The sequence below is a fragment of the Odocoileus virginianus genome, chromosome 29 (genome assembly GCF_023699985.2).
Source record: "Odocoileus virginianus isolate 20LAN1187 ecotype Illinois chromosome 29, Ovbor_1.2, whole genome shotgun sequence".
Lineage (NCBI taxonomy): Eukaryota > Metazoa > Chordata > Mammalia > Artiodactyla > Cervidae > Odocoileus > Odocoileus virginianus.
Genome location: NC_069702.1, coordinates 43,361,463 through 43,379,231, shown reverse-complemented (window position 1 = coordinate 43,379,231; position 17,769 = coordinate 43,361,463). Strand labels below are relative to the sequence as shown.

Sequence of the window (17,769 nt, the reverse complement as noted above, 5' to 3'; positions counted from 1 at the left end):
TCAGATGTTGTAATTAGCAGATAAGGATTTTAAAGCAGCTATTTTAACTCTGTTTACAAAAAATATACTCATAATTAATAAGCACAGAAAGTAGAAGCTGTGAAAAAAGAACTAAATGGAAATTCTAGAACTGAAAAATATATAAATAAAAATTTTATTGGAAGAAATTATTGGTAGGTCAGAGATGACAAAGAGTCAGTGGGCTTGAAGATCAGTATAAATTTTACAACCTAAAATAAGGAATATATTAAGGAAAAAATTGTGTCTCACTGATTTGTGGGGCAACATTAAAAGATCTAATGTACTTGTAATGAGATTACAAGTGTAATTACAAGACGTGAGAGGAGAGGAAATGGGGCAGAAAAATGAAATTTTCTCAGTGATGACCAAAACTTGCACAAACTTGGTGAAAGACATAAATTTAAAGATTCAAGAGGCATGGTGAACCCCAAAAGATAAATACACAGAAAACCTTACCTATAAATACTATAGTCAAACTACTAAAAACCAAAGATAAAGAGGAAATTCTGAAAGCATCCAGAGAAAAAGACACAACCCAGTAGAGTAAACCCTGAACGCCAGTGACAGCACCTGAACGCCAGGTCTCAGAAACAGTGGACGTAAGAGAACATTAGAATGATAGCTTTAAAACACTTGGGGGATGAAACCATCAACCTAGAATTCTATATGTAGTGAAACTGTCTTAACATATTAAAAATAAGGACAAATAAACACTAAAAATTTATCTTAAACCCACATTGTAAGAAATACTAGAGGAAGTTCTTTGAGCTGAAAGGAAATGGTATCAGATAGGAACTTACAGTGTTCTTGCTGCACCATCTACTGTTAAAGCCAAATTTTATGGCAGCTAGCAAAGGAGAAATGGTTATAAAGTCTAGCTCCACTCAGTCGTGTCTGACTCTGCGACCCTGTGGACTGCAGCACACCAGGCTTGCCTGTCCTTCACCATCTCCCAGAGTTTGCTCAAACTCACGTCCATTGAGGCAGTGATGCCATCCAACCGTCTCATCCTCTGTTGTCCCTTCTTCTCCTGACTCCAGTCTTCCCCAATATCAGAGTCTTTTCTAATCAATCAGCTCTTCGCATCAGGTGGCCAAAGTATTAGAGCTTCAGCATCAGTCCCAGCCCTTCCAATGAGTATTCAGGATTGATTTCCTTTAGGATTGACTGGTTTAACAAGATAAAGAAGAGTTTATTTGGAGCTATAAGGCAAATAATTGGTAACTGCTACAATGATTGAGGAAATTTATTTTGATTCTAGTTTGCTGAGAATGTGTACCAAGAGTGGGTGTTGAATATTGTCAGATGTCTTTCCCTCATCTTTTTGTTCAATATGACCATTTTTTTCTCTTGTTGCTGTTGTTGTTTAGTTGCTAAATTGTGTCCAGCTCTTTTGTGACCCTAGAGTAGCCAACCAGGCTCCTCTGGCCAAGAGCTTTTTTCCAGACAAGGATATGGAAGTGAGTTGCCTTCTTCTCCAGGGGACCTTCCTGACCAGGGGTCAAACCTGCCTCTCCTGCATTGGCCTTTACCCCTGAGACACCAGGGAAGCCTTTTTTTTTTTTTCCCTGTTAGGCTGTTATAATAGCTGCTCTAAAGTGCTTGTGTGTGAATTCTGAGTCTTCTTGTTCAGTTCAGTTTAGTTACTCAGTCGTGTCCAACTCTTTCCGACCCCGTGGACTGCAGCACACCAGGCTTTCCTGTCCATCATCAAATCCCAGAACTTGCTCAAGCTCATGTCCATCGAGTCAGTGATGCCATCCAACCATCTCATCCTCTGTCATCCTCTTCTTCTCCTGCCTTCAATCATTCCCAGCATCAAGGTCTTTTCCAATGAGTTAGTTCTTCGCATCAGGTGGCCAGAGAGTCATCTTGAGGTCTGTATTAATTGTTTTTTTCAATTTTGTCCCAATTTTTTTTGTTTCTTTGCATGTGTAGTAATTTTTTATCATGTCCTCAGAGTTTTAGGTGGTATGTTATAGGGACTCCTCATTCTGTTGTCTTCCTCTAGAGAGTGTTGATTTTTTATGTTTTATCAGGTAATCACACTGAACTTAAAAGTTTTACTTTTTTCCCATAGTCTTTTGTTGAATCTTTCAGATCTGATCCATAGCCCTGGTACATAATCTATGTTTTTAAGGCATGGCTCTTTGGAGATTTCAGTGGAAACCCTGAGAAGTGTATCCAGCCCTCTAACTAGGTGAGACTCAAAACTCCAAATTCTGTCTCCTCTGTGCTGGATAGTAGCTGAAATCTCTGATCAACTTTTTCACCCTTCAGTTTATTAATTTCTGAAGACTTCTTGGAGTTTCTCCATGCATTTGTAGTTCAGGGGTCAGCCAAGAATTTTAGATGAATCTATGTGCATATCTGAGGTCTCCCCACGTTAGCTCATGTTTCCATTCCTGTTATTCCATCATTCTGATTCCATCTATCGTAATTTAATGTCTAAAGAACTAAAGTAGCCTATCAGCATTCTGGATTCAATTCTTTTTTCTCAAACCATTTTTCATGCTGCAGCCAGTTTTCATTCCTTCATTAACTGATTTGTCAAATAATTGATGAGCACATACTGGAAAGACAATACAATCAAGCAGTCAAGCTATTGCAGTTATTAGGTTGGCTTGCTACATAGATTCAGCAGGTGAAGAGACCACAAGATCAAACTTATTTAGATAGTTTATTATTTATGATACAGCAGGCAGCATTGATTCTTCTTGCCCCCAAGTTCTGTGGTGATGCAGAAGCAAGTCCACGTGGATGCCGCACAGGCAGGGGCTGCGTTTCATTTGAGTAAACTTGAGCTTAGAAATCTTACATCAGGGATGTGAGCACACCTGCCCAACCTTTTCCCTCAAACAAGACATTATCTTTGTTGTCCTTGGGCAGCAAGCAGATTCATCCTCATGCCTGAAGGGAGATACTATCTCTAGATTCCAAGGCCACTTACTGTTCAGACATCCTTGAAAAGACAGTCTGAGTAACTAGACAGGTAGAAAGATTATGAAGAGTCACCTCCAAACAAGTCCAGAAGCAAACCAAACTTAGCTTAGGTTGAACTTTCAGAGTGATTTCAGAGATAATAGAAATGTGTCCATTTGTTCCCCTAAGTCCTTCCTTCTTTTTATCTGCAAAGGAAAAAAGGAATCTCAGTGAGGTGATAGGTTTAAACTTCCACAGTATATTTTAAATCTTTTATCCCACCACAAAATATAAGGTTGAAAATTTTAATTACCTTGGAAGTCTTAGACATATTCTTTTACACTAAATTGGAAAGGTGTCTGCAAAGGCAGAATTTGTTTATAATTTGAAATTTTTTAATCCTTTGAACAGCTATACAAAGGAATTGGGTTAGATGTTATTGAAGAAGAAAGAATATATATTGTGATTCTACCGTAAGAGCCCTATACCCAAGGCAAGGCGAATGGGCCTTTGCTTGAAGAGGGTATTTTTCTTATAAGACAGTGTCAGTATACTTAGTGTCCCTTCTAAAGAACCCAGGCCGTAAGGGTTTCTCAGGTGATAACGACTATCACGGGGAGCTTTTGTGGCACGTTCCAGTTTCCAGTGTTCTTCCTGCTAGGCACTGAGAGGCAGTTATTAGAGTTCCCCCCGCCCCCCACCTCCTGATACAGGTACAGATTTGCAATGAACTTAACACTGTCGTCACAATGGCAGCTTTGCATTGTTCGAGGAATCATTCCTTGAAGCCTAGTTAGAGTCCTTCTGATTATTTTATAAGTATATAAATCCCTGTACGAAAAATTCCTCCTGCCTAAAATGACTAAAATAGCTATTTCCTATACTGGATACATCTAATACGTGGAGGGCCTGAGATTTCAGGTGGGCCTAGTGAAATGGTCAAACTTAGACAAAGATCAGAAATGGGGGATAGAATTTAAGATAGAAGGAATTGAGTGAGCCAAGACTGAACAGAAGAAATGGCCTTAGCATTTTTTAAAAAAGAAACACTAAGGAAGTTAATTATAGAAGAGAATGAGATGGGCTCCTTTCCTGTAAGTTTCTTTCTTATTGAATCCTGATTCTTTTTGTATTTCACTTCCTTCCTTTCTTTCTGGTTTCCCCATCCTTTTCTTCCCCATTTTACTTGTCTATAGCATTAACCTTTCAGTTTTCATACAGTAGCATCGATAGGCATTACTCACTGATTTTGGGTGGGCTCCAGAATTAAAGTTGCCACACATCCAAAGCTTGTCCTTTCCATTGAATATCCTGCTCTTAGGTCAGCAGAGTCATTCTTGAACTTGGCTGTATTACTGAGCAGACTCATTCATAAATTTGGTCTCCTTGGACTAACTAGATTTATTGTGGGCTACCAGAAATCCCCTTCATATGCGCATGACTGCACTTGGAAGCTCTGAGCTTTACAGCCCTCTTTACTGCCATCTCTTCTAACCAGAGCAATATCTCTTATCCACTGGCAGAGGAGAGTTAGGATGTGATTGGGAGTTTGAGCATGAAAGTAATGTGATGGGCTTGGAGAGCGTGAATGCAAGGTGTGTTGGAGGTAATAAGATAGGTACTTCACCACAGCTATAGGCAAATTCTGTCTCCTAAGGTATTAATACAAAACATAAAGCCCAATATATACTTAATGTTTAGCATCTATTGCATTTGCTGAGGCATTGTGAAGAACATATTGGTTACTCTGATAAATTAGGGTGAAAGGAGATTTGATTGGAAACAATCTCTGCTTCAAGTGTTTTGTGGTTTGGGTGATTTTTATTTCTTGCTGCATTTCCTGGCATTTATTCCCAATGTTTAACATTACCCAGTAGCTTGATTTTTATTGTTGATAATTGTAGTTTCAAGTGACTCTCTCCTTGACTTTGTGAGAGTTTTTCCCCCCAAGCATATTTCCCAGGTTTAATCTATCCAAGAAAAATAAGCGTAGTTAATAACCTGCTCTATGTTTCTTATTAAAACAAAAACAAAAATTATAAAAGCTGAAAAAGGACCTTGAAGATCGTTATGTACAGCATTTCCCAAAGCTCCTTCTGTAGGACGGGTAGTCTTATGAAATGTGTGAAAAAGGGATCCCATCATCAGAGAAGTTTGTTCTTTATTGGAAATTCGCAATACACACTAGCATCTTAAAGGCTCTGAAAAATGATACAGTAAAGAAACCTGTGTATTTTTTTTGAATCCAGGATTTTTCAAAATCATTTGATCGCAACACTTTTTAAGGCATAAACTGGTAGCGTCTTAACTGAAAGTGAAAGTCGCTCAGTTGGTTACTGACTCTTTGTGACCCCGTGGACTCTACAGTCCATGGAATTTTGTAGGCCAGAATACTGGAGTGGGTATCCTTTCCCTTCTCCAGGGGATCCTCCCAACCCAGGGGATCAAACCCAGGTCTTCTGCATTGCAGGCAGATTATCAGCTGAGCCACAAGGGAAACCCAAGAATACTGGAGTGGGTAGCCTATCCCTTCTCCAGCAGATCCTCCTGACCAGGAATCAAACCTTGGTCTCCTGCGTTGCAGGTGGATTCTTTGCCAACTGAGCTGTCAGGGAAGCAATGTAAGGAATTGGTCAAGACTTGGTAAAACTAGTTTATAGCTTAAGTGAATATCTTTATTTCACAGCTGAGGAAACATGGGCCCTGAAAATTGTCCTACTCAGCACATCTAAAAACAATGCCTTAGATCTACAAATAAATGATAATGATATGCTGTTATTTAGGAAACTAGTTGGAGCTACTGTCAAACCCAAGATATTCTAACTTGTATCTCATACCATTTAATAATGATAGTGCATTGAAACTTATGTGTGCTACTGTTTAAGCTGATGATAAATTTAAAAAATGTTATTATTCCTGTAAAATGTTTCATACTAGCTAAAAAGGCAAACAAAAAGTGAATATTTTGCTGATGTTTTAAATAGTTTTAGACTATTGCTGTCTGTCTCTAGTCTGTAACAATGTCAAATGTTGGTCCCTTGAAATTGGTTAGAGTGCTCTGGGTTTTGAAAAAACAGTTCAAGTCTGTTTATAGCCATCTGAAAGGGGAATTTTCTGAAGCTTTTTCTATTCCCATGATTCTCACAAAATTCTCCAATTCTTTCTAGTATAGAAAGTAATGGACCTTCCCTTAAAGAAGTGCTATTCCCAGAGTGATCATGTAAGACAGATTTTCCCACCTCTGATCAGGTTTTTTTTTTGATATATATATATATATTTTTAGCATGCTTGGTGTTTTATCCTCAATGTGTTTCTTTTTTCATGAAAATAGTGCACTGTATGTAAGAAATATTCTTGGAATTTTTATTTTTCAGGACTCTATTATGGTATGATATTTTTTGATCATTACTATACTTAGCTAAGTCAAATTTCACTATCGTCAAAGAATATATCTTAGAATTAAAATCTCAAATTGAGCTTGACCTTCCTGATTTGCAGTCAGTTTAAATTAGATAGTATTTCCCATTGTCTTAAACCAGGTGACCTCTTAGAACGCTACCATTTGTGGAGAAAGCAACTATAACAATAGGAGAAGGATGTGAGGTGAAGAAAAAGCCTGTATCATTTGTTTTAGCATCAAAAAAATTTATGAATAGTTTTTAATGCTGGAAATAAACAGGTATCATAAATGTGTGTATGGGGGTTCACATTAGAAGTTTTTATGGGCACTCTTGCTGATTACTAGATGCAACCCTGTATATATTGGGCTGTGTTTTCTCAACTGCCTTTGTAAACACCGTGGCCTTAATAGATCATTTTGAAAGAAGCTACCATCCCACTGCATCTGTTGGTAGCCTTCTTTCAGGTTTCTGACGTATCCTTAATCTGATGCTCAGCCTTGTCATTTGGATCAATAGTAAACCAGATAAGATGTCTTCTACTTGCAAGACTGTGGCTATAAAAGGTATCTGAAAAATAAATTCACTTTTTATGTCCGTGCCACAAACCTTGCGGGTACTAATTTGTCATTTGTCTCTCCATCTATCTGTAAACAGTCAGTTAAATTGGTTATTGATGAGAATAAGGTGAATTATACTTGAAACGAGTAATATAGAAATAAACTTCATAGTAAATTTCTTAGATTCCTTCAAAAAGGTGACATCTTTTTAAGAGGTGGCATATCTTAACTTTAATCTCTATTTTAGAATGAGCAATTTGTTTTCTAGATTGTTTTCTATTCTACATCATCAATAATAATCAATTATAATAATGTTATACTTTATAAAGCACTTTTATATACATGATCTTATCTTCATAACCTCATAATATATTACCAATTTTATAATTTGTAATGTATTTGTCAGTCATTCAGAAATTTTTATCTAGTACCTATTAATACTATATATATATATAATATATATATTATATGGCACCATGCTAGGCACTGAACATTCTGTATACTAAAAGATGTTGGTGATAATAGAAGAAATTAAAATTGTAACATTTTAGTATTAGAAGGAATCCCCCAAATCATCTCCAAACTTATTGTTTTACAGGAAGCTAACTTGCAGCTGGTTTGTGAATCATAGTCAACCAGCCATCCAGTAGCATTGTTTTTTTTTCTGTTATATAAACTGATAATCTTTCTAAAGTCAACCCATAGTTTAAATTTTTGAATCTGTGTTTCTTCATCTATGAACTGACAATGATTCTGGCCTTCATTAAAGGGATATTATGAACATTAGTGAAGGTATGATTATGGAACATTTCAAAATTTAAATGCCCATCTGGGGACGAGAAACCTGTCCTGTAGGGAAGAGGCAGGGAGTGAGTGAATCAGAATGCAAGCCTTGGTTCCCTCATGTTTGTGAAGTGCAGGCTGCTCATTGCTTTCTTCATATTTTTCTTCATTTTTCAAGTTTCTTTAATGAACATCTTACTACTTTTGTAATAAAATTAATTTTTTTCCCCTCTTTTCCCCCTGTAACTTTATATTTTGGAATAATTTCTGATTTACAGAAAAGTTGCAAGAATACCACAAAGAATTCTCATGTACCCTTCACCCAGATTCCCCAGATGTGCACATTTAGCCACATGCGCTTTATTCCTGACTCTCAGTGTATATGAGTGTGGGACATTGTCTTCTCGACCATCTGGAGAAAGTCGTAGACATGATCCTCCTTTGCTGTCACATTTTAGTGCATATTTCCTATTAACAATGACATGCTCTTAAATAACCACAGTTCAATTATTAAAACCAAGCAACTAATGTAAATACAATTATATTATTATACAAATCTTATTTAGATTTTTCCAGTGGTCCAAATAATATCTAAGAGAAAATCCAGGATTAAGCATTTCATTTGATTATTGTATCTTTTTAATTTTCATTAATCTGAAACAGTTCCTTAATCTCTGTGTGTGTGTGTGAGTGTGTATGTGTGACCACATATGACATTGCATTCTAAGTGTACAGACCACTTGTATTGGCTTTCATTTTGAGTGTGTCTGACGTTTCCTCATAACCTAGATTATGCATTTTTGGTGAAAACGTCGCAGGAATGATGTGTGGTATTTTTCTCAGTGCACCATGGCAGAAACGCGTGGACTTTTTGTCCCATCACTGGCCATGACTTTGATCATTTGGATGAAGTGACATCTGCCGGGGTGCTCCAGTGTGACCTTAATTGCTTTCTCTTTGTGATTAGTATGTATTTGGTGGAGAGCTCATTTGAAACTATGTAAGTATCTTGTTACTCCTCAAACTTTGACCCACAACTATTAGCCTCCTCTGGCCACTCCACCTGAGTCAGTTATTATGATGATAGCTGGCAATAATAGAAGTTTTTTTTTCTTTCATAGGTAAGAAGTAGATTTATTTAGAGAGAAACACACTCTGCAGACTGAGAGTAGGCCCTAAAATGTTATTTTTAATCAGTCACTGCTTGTTCCAGATATGAATATGAAATTAGGTGTATGGTCTGATAGAAACTATGAAAATGACCTCTCATGTTAAACAAAACAGCTAAAAATAAGTGGAAGAGATTGTACCAAGAGGCTAAAAAAAAGCTTATGTTACACTTAGGATAATGGAATTGTAGGTGATCTTTTTTCTTATTTTCCAAATTTTTAATAGTTTTCCAAAGTTTTCAATAAATATGAAATATATAATTCATAATTTTTGAATTGCTTTCTAAAATGTGTATTTGTTTATATCTAATTGGTCCACAAAGAGCTTGAGGGCAATACCAAAATGTTGATTTAAGAACTGTGATGTGCTTGAATGTAGAAGGACTATTAAACTAGAGTTAAAACATAGCTGTGGCAAATAGGACGCATATCCTGGGTAAGTTATCAAATGGAACAACGAAGATAATCTTTGATCTGCTGATGTTTCTTCCCCACTCTAACCGCTAAACTGCAGCATTATTATTGTTATTATTTTTTTACCAACTCAGTGGCCTCTTTCTTACTTTCAAGAGAAAAGGCCCCATGACAATGGAAGAAAGGTGAGGAACTGTACGGGGTTTGGGGATTGGTCCGTAGATGGAGCTGGTGTGTGATATGGTGCTTTGAAGACGGCTTAGATTTGAGACCAGAAGGCACGTGTTTTAACTCAGGTATCACCATTCATTGTGGGGCCCTGGCTACTATTTTGAAGGTGGGTCATAGTTATGAAGTCAGATAACTACTTAGTGCTCAGCATTTAATGAAACCTTCAATGCGTAGCCTGAATGAGGTTCGTTAAGGATTTCTGAGTGTAATTGAATTTATTTACATATTTATCTGTCGTTTGTCTTTCCCACTATGTAAGAAATCCATCCATAGCGTGGAACTGAAGTAGAGAAGGCAACAGATGGATTCAAACAGTTGTTTTAAACAGTTTCCCCAAAGGAACATATCTTAGCCAAATAGAGGAATTGATTTTTTTTTAAAACTGTGTGTTAGGATCAATAGAAGGTACATTGTTGAAAAACTAAAGATGGAGCCTACAACAAGACTTGGGGTGCTTCAAAGGAACCAGATGTTAAGCAAGATTTGTTTGGATTTAGCTTCTGAGTTTAGTACCAAAACATGATTTTTTAAAAGTAACTGCTTTCAGTGCAACTCAGCAGACTGGTCAGGGTCAGTGAGGGGAACAGACCAGCAGCTTATAATGTCCATCCGACAGTGAGAGCGCCAGGAGCCAGTCCTTCCTGCTCTGAGGGTTGCCATCCAGCCTTCCTGGCCTGGTTTTGTATTTTTTATGCACTTGCCCCTCCTTGCTTGTACTACATTGTAATGTATAATGACTGTGCATATGTATTTTAAGTATTTTTAGAGCTTCCAAAACCCTTAGCAGAGTGTCTGATTCAGAGTAATTACATAGTAAGGAACTGTTGAGTATAGAATGAATTGTTGAATTAGCAAGTCTCACTCTTGATACCATTTTCAAATCACCTGCAGAGCATTTAGGAAATACGAATCCCAAAGTCTCAAATTCTGACTTCATTGACCTAGAATGAGACAGGCATTCTTTTTTGGCGGTTGTGGGTGCTTGTTTAAGTTCTTCATGGTTGAGAACTCTTGATAGTTAGGTTATTTGTTTAGACAGTGATTCTCAAAGTGTGAACTCCTGGACCTAGCAGCACTGGTGTCCCCCATAAGCTTGTTGGAAATGTGAATTCCTACCCCCACCCCAGAGCTAGTGAACGAAAACCTCTGGGGGAGGTCCCCAAGCAGTCTGTTTTCCAGCCCTTCAGAGATCCTGATGAGTGCTAGAGGTTGAGAACTACTGATTTAAGATGAAATCGATGTTTTCCTATAAATAAAATGTCAACTATGAGAAACAAAATGCGTTTTATAATCAGCCCAAAAGGTTGTGCCAACTAAAGCACCGCTCTACGGAAAGGAGGGTGGCTCACAGGCACGAGGGAATTGTACTTGCGGAAATAAGCGTCACAGCATTTTACAGTTTTTTAATATTTATTTTTTTGTATGAAATGCTCTCTACTGAAGGGACTGACTTTCATACTAATCTTAAAAACTTGTCCCTACCAGGCAGAAAAATCACATGAAAAATCCAGCATTGTGTAAGGAAGCCTCAGAGTCAAGGATACCTTTCTACGGTTTCTTTTCTTAGAGAAAAGTCTGTCGACTTTTTTCTTGACAGTCACATTTTCTTTTTCTGTTGTGCCGTTTGACTATGTGCCACTTGATAGTTCTGTCTATTCCTATGGAAACCAAGTTAGTGGATGGAGCCAAGGCTTGGAGGAGGCATTGGAGAGAAATCTTAGTAGAGTTCAGCCACAGAGCAACTAAAGATGTTGCCTTTCCTTCAGTCAAGTCCTTCTTGAGAGCCAGAATCTGTTTTAAGCCAGAGAGATGTTCTTGGCTGATGTATTGTCTAGCTGCTCCGCCAGATGGATGAACATCTTAAACTTGAAAAGCAACAAATACAGCTCCCATTCTGCCTTTGAAGTGCCATTCTTAGCCTTTGCTTAGAGAATTGTCAAATAGCTTTAAAAAAAAAAAAATAAGATTTGCTTAAGTTGACATATTAGTGATGCGATTACCATCATAGGTGTTGAGTAGTTCAGAGATTTTACCTGTAAAACACAGTATTTAGGCTTGAAATCAGAAATTTAAGGAAAGGAGAATGTCTGTGACTGGAAAAAGTAACACGGATTTCATTTCATTTCTATAGCTCACTATGTAATCATTTCTATAGCTCAGTCATTAAAAAATTTGGTTTTTAAAACTATTTCCTGTAAGGATCCACATTAAATTAAAAAAAAAAAAATCTTGAAACCAGAGTACAGTGAGACACCTAATTGGAGCCAAAAAATTATCCAAGCAGGCAGTAATAATAAGGAAAGGCCCATCTTTTTTCCAATTCACTTACACTCTGTATTTGATATGGTAGCAGTATCTCCTGGTCTAGGAAAAAGAACAGTATGGATCGCATTATACTAAGCTAAGCTATTCATGTGGATCTTTAAATTATGTTTACATTTCAGTTAGGATGTATAGATTCATTTTTCCAGTTTTATGTGCTTTCATTTATGCCAGAAATTTTGTCTTTTGGTAAAACAGTTGACATAGCTATTAATGTAGATGATTTATAACCTTGTATCTTGAATCCCAGCCATCTCTTCTAGTCTTCAGGTCCATATAGATTCTTTTCTTTTTTTACTTTTCCTTTTTGTTAGACTTCTCTGTATAGATTTCCCTCAGACACCCTAAACTCCACATGTTAAAAGAACAGAACCCAAAATCTTCATCCTGAATCCTGTGTTGCTTCTGTCTTTTCAGTTATTGACCCCACTCTCCGTTAGACCCATTCAGGAGTCCTCCTACGTATTTCACAGCACATCCTCTGATTTCTGCTTAGCTGCCAACATTGCTATTCCGGATCGCTGCTGTGACCCCCTAACCAGTTGCACTGCCAAAGATTTGTTTGCCTCAAATCAATGCTTCAGACTGCCTCCCAAAACATAAATTTACTCACACCATTTCCTTTAACTCTTCATTGGTGCCCCCTTACCTATATGATAAGTTTTAGACTCTTCATCATGTGGTATTAGACTCTCCATTTCCTAGCCCCTGCTCACCTCTCTAATCACATTTCACTTCTTCTTATACTTCATTCATGTTGCAATAATATAGAACTATTTTCAAGGCCTAAGGTTTTATTTTACCCCATAAACAAGCTAAGAAGTTAGTCTGTTACTGCTTCATGGATGTTGACAATAGACAGGAGCCTCCAGGTCAGGGACAAAGAGACAGCTTACTCATGGTGTAGAGAAAAGCCCCGGCACCCGTCGTTTGCCCTGATTTCCCTCTCCCCAAAGAACCATGAGGGAGTCGCCGAAGGCCCACGTGGCGCCATGCACGCAGTAGGTTTGCATCGCAGCACAGAGAACCGCTGGGTCTACACTTTCAAAAGAGCTGCTAGCAAACCCAGGGGAAGAGATGTCTTGTCCTTCAAATTGATTGCAGCAGACACAGCCCAGAGAAGCTGCCTAGGCCAAGAACGGTCAAGTCTCTGCATTTTTGGCATAAGAACCTGCATGGCTGATGAGGACCCATGGTAAATTGCTTCTCCCAACAACCCACCATTTGGCCCTGCACGTTCTTCACGTGAGCATGCCGTTCCATCAGCTGCTCTGATTAATCTGACCAACAGAGACTAGGAACAGATCTGATTAGTATGTCTCATATAGCTTTTAAGTGATAGAATTCTAAGCTGCAGGATGAGAACAACCTGCAGTATTGACTTCAGTGTCCTGGATTAAGTCCACTGTGAGTGAGAACCAGGGGAGACAGCAGGTCTTACTTTACACAGCCAAGATACACTCTAAGGCTTTTCTGTTATCTGTTATGATACATGCAAGAGAGTTGGGCTGACCTGCTGATCTCGGTGTTATTGCCAATAATTACAGGAGGCACTAGATGAGCTGAAAAACAACCCCTAAGCCCAGTGGAGAAATATTTCCCTCTCTCCTCCAGATATAAAACCTGAAGAGGCACAAGTCACTTTAGTTCAGGTTTTGTTGTTAAACATGGATCACCACTGGCTTTCCAGGTGGTTCAGTGGTAAAGAACCCGCCTGCCAATGCAGGAGACGCAGGTGCCATCCCTGGGCCGGGAAGACCCCCGGAGGAGGAAACGGCAGCCCACGCCAGTGTTCCTGCCTGGAGAATCCCATGGACAGAGGGGCCTGGCGGGCTACAGTCCACGGGGTCACAAAGAGTCGGACATCACTTAGCAACTGAGCGTGCACACACACACGCCACCCAGAGGGTGTACCCACACGGCCAGCCTGGGATTACTCTTAGGGTGTGAATCCCACATTTTCAAAATAGCTGTGGATCAGCCCCCACGCCTTTTGTCCTGATTATTTCCCAGGAAGTTGCCGTGAGGAGATGAGCTCTTTCTGAGGGTGGCCATGCACAGTAACCAAGCTGCCTCTCTCTTAGGTGTGTGCATCAGGGAGAGGAGATGAACTCTTTCTGAGGGTGGCATGCACAGTAGCCAAGCTGCCTCTCTCTTAGGTGTGTGGGTCAGGGAGAGGAGATGAGCTCTTTCTGAGGGTGGCCATGCACAGTAACCAAGCTGCCTCTCTCTTAGGTGTGTGCATCAGGGAGAGGTAATACAAGTAGAGCTAGAAATGTTCTTGCGTTTGTCTTTGAGGAAGCCGTGCCTGCTCCTGATCATTTCAGATTCCTTGAAACAGTATGGGGCACAGAATGTCCATTAAACATCTTAACTATTCGCCCAATTTTGGATGGTCTTTGTGACAAAAGACACGTCGTAGTCAGACGGTATAGAAACCCAAAACATGAAAAACACTTTAGTTTCATGGGCCTCAATGCTGCGGCTAATATAGGCTAATCAGACTGGAACAGTGACCTTGTAACCTGAAACATGTCTGCAGTCTTGAGGCATAAGGTGTCGCTGAAAGGGGTTGGTCAGAATCCCTGCCAAGAATGGGCAGGGGCAATGCCCTGTTAAAGTGGCCTCCTTTATTTTAAGAGAAATCAGCCAACTTAGAAGAACAAGCAAGTCTGGTATGCAGTGGTAGCTTCTACATCAAACATGTACCTTTTACTCTGGGTTCAATCTGTGATGATGGATTCGTTACCATGTTTAGTGCAATGATGAATCCAGGAGGCAAATGGTCAATGACCTTGGCAATATAGGCTTATTCAGCAGCCTGATGCCAGCTGGTCTCATAAGAGAATAGACGTTTCCTGTGGGCATCTACATGACTGACCCAGACTGTTCAATTGGCAGCTAGAGTTTTACCTCCATAGTTTGTAGCCCCATAGAGGGATGTCTTTAAACTATCATCTATAGTCTTCCAAGTGCCAGATCAGATGACTTGAACATTGACAACATTCATGAGTTAAAAGAAGCGTGTCCCATCCTTAAGAGTGGTGTCTAAATTAAGGACAGTGGCTTTCACTTCAGCCCACTGGACTGACCCGTTGTTAGCAGAGTCAGTCTTCCAGAGCTGTCACTGAGATTGGACTGCTTCCCAGTTGTGGTTGGACTGCCTCCCAGTGGATGCCATCAAGTTTTAACTTAGCCAGATCATCAGTAAATCAGGCCAGGGCATTCAGGGGAACCTCTGTGTATTGAGGGCACCATTAAACAAGCAGCTTTGCTTTAGACAGTGGCCACCGCTACACCCAGAGCTTTGTCCTCTCTACCAGACAAAGCAGACTACGGCAGGGTCGGCTACATGGTGCAGTTGGCTCTGCATCATTAGACAAGGCGTTGCGTTCATTTTCACTCTTGAGCCGTTGCTCACTCCGGTCTCAACCAAGGGAACGTCTACTGTCTTCAGTCCACCCAGAGTTCTATGTCAAATAGCAGGGTCTCATTGCTTTCACCATTTATTTCCACTTCGGAGAGCCCTTGGCTCAGCAACCACGACCACACTGCCTTTCGGCTTGCTGCCCCATTGTGATGCTGTCGTCTCTTTCTTTGATTGCCCAGAGGAAGGTGAGCCAGAACCAAGGCATCATTTGGGCAGGCTCTTTTAATCCTACTCCTCATCACTGAGTCGGTAGACAGCTCAGCAGGGTCCCTTACCTCCCCAGCCCTGCCCACCACGTGGGTGTGTGAAGATTCCACATGGAATCTTCTCATCCCTGAACCTGACCTGCAGGGCCCGTGGCCTTACTCTTCGAGAAGACTGTCTCTGTCAGCATCCCCTCCTCATTTCCTGTAATGTCAGGTGTTGATTTAATTTATCCTACTTCCCTGCTTTTTTCTTTGTATGTACCAACTTACTACAAGGTAATGAACTAGCTCTGAGTGCTGGCAGGAGATATATAAGTACCATCAGAGACAGAAGAGCTTCCTACTGATGGCACAGCAGAAAGCATAATCACTGGCATCTTTGCATCAGTTCCTTTATGCCAAGAGCCAGGAGGCGTTGCCAAGGCCCCAGATGGACCCTGAGCACACAGTGGGTTCACATGGCTTCTGAGGGATGCTGAACTGGGGCATATCTCCAGCTTTACTACTTTAGCAAATACTAAGCAAGACTGCTCTTGATCTAATGTTCAGGAGACATGAATGTCCCACAAGTTTGCTCGGTACAAAACCAACTCCAAGAAATGGCCCAGGTAGAGGAGTCAAGGCTTTGCACTCTTGGCATACTTAGTAGCACATGCAGGGCCTCTCCCGACACTCCTGTGCTATTTCTAAGACTGATGTGTGTCTGCAGTCATTACAGGAAAGCTCGATATAAAGAAGGTACTGATATTTGTGACCTATGTACTTCCTGCTGCTGCTGCTGCTGAGTCGCTTTAGGCGTGTCTGACTGTGCGACCCCATAGATGGCAGCCCTCCAGGCTCCCCCGTCCCTGGGATTCTCCAGGCAAGAACACTGGAGTGGGTTGCCGTTTCCTTCTCCAATGCATGCTAAGTCATTTCAGTCATGTCTGACTCTGTGCGACTCCATGGACAGCAGCCCACCAGGCTCCTCTGTCCATGGGGTTCTCCAGGCAAGAATACTGGAGTGGGCTGCCATTTCCTTCTCCATATACTTCCTAGTGATAGTGATTTTTATTAAAAATTAATATTGTAAATGCTTTGAGGGTTTATAAATATGTAATTATATAGATATCATTAGAATTAATAATAACAAATCATGTTTATATTACTTCCATTTCAGTTTTAAATAATGTATCTTTGGGGGGTACAGAATGATTAGGATTTAGATAAAATATGGCAGAATGCCTACCTTATGTTTATTTGTGCTATTATATGTATATACAGTTATAGTTATAATATTTCCAGGACAAAATTATACACAAACCTGTAAATGAAAACAAAATACAATGAACATTTGGTGGACAGTTGTTTTCTCCTTCACCTACCGTGAGAGTAAATATAAGTGCTGAGGACATAGAATAAGAATGCATCAGGAAGCATATAGGTTTGGGGAAAATATCTGGTCTCTTCAGTGTCCCAGTAGGGAAAAGGGCTGCCATATGCAGTCCTGTATTCACACTAAAGTGAAAAAAATTACTTAGAATTTGGGGGTATTCTTTGTCTCGACATGAGGCTATTACTCTAGAGGAAGCTGATTTAGACAAGTCTCAGGAGCAGGAAGCCGCGCACTAGCTCAGTGACAGTAACTGACACCCCTAATGTCACTGGACGTGTGGCTGCAGAACCTCATCATAAATGCAAATTCTTAAATGGACCAGGAGCTGGGTGTTAGCAGCTATAAAGGTGAGCAGAGAGAAAAAAAGCAAAACAAATAAAAAATAACAGCAAACAATCTTCGCTTCAAAATGAACCCGCAAACAAAATATATGAAGAAATCTAATGCTGAGACAGCTAACAATATCATCATTTCAGATAGTGAATTTATTCCTGGCAGAAATGTGTAAACAAAGCAAAAAGAACAGCCACACAAAGAGAGAAGATATTTGGTAAATGAGTGAAGAATTAGTATCCAGAAAACTCCTACAGATCAGTAAGGAAGAAACAAATAGCTCAGCTGTGAAATGAGTAAACACACAAAAAGCCTGGTCAAGAAGAAGAAACAAATAGCCCACAAAGACTTTGCACCTCAGGAAGGGAAGCGAAAGTTAAATCCACGATAAGACAAAATAGTGCACCCACTGGCACAAGTTAGCAAGTCTGACAAAACCAAGTGTGGAGAAGACGTGGGGAAGCGCAGGTTCTCAAACAGCCGGTGCGACTGTCAACTGGAGTACCTGCTTGAGAGAACAGTTTCAGCCAGCAGTTTCAGAAATCCTGGTACTTGTACCAAGAGATGCATGGAGAAAACGCATTCCAATATTGTTCGTAATAGTG

At 39.9% G+C, this 17,769-nt stretch overlaps 1 protein-coding gene across 7 annotated transcripts in view; it reads left to right on the top strand.

Annotated features, from left to right (window-relative positions):
• The window catches only part of INVS (inversin), a 134,608-nt gene that overhangs the window by 45,873 nt on the left and 70,966 nt on the right, over positions 1–17,769 (top strand). The window contains exon 2 of one of the 7 annotated variants that reach the window (XM_070458414.1): positions 8,528–8,684. The exons of the other annotated variants lie outside the window; for them this stretch is intronic. The gene's annotated coding sequence lies outside the window, so the exon portion shown is untranslated. The remainder of the gene's footprint in view (positions 1–8,527; positions 8,685–17,769) is intronic. 7 annotated transcript variants of the gene reach the window in all.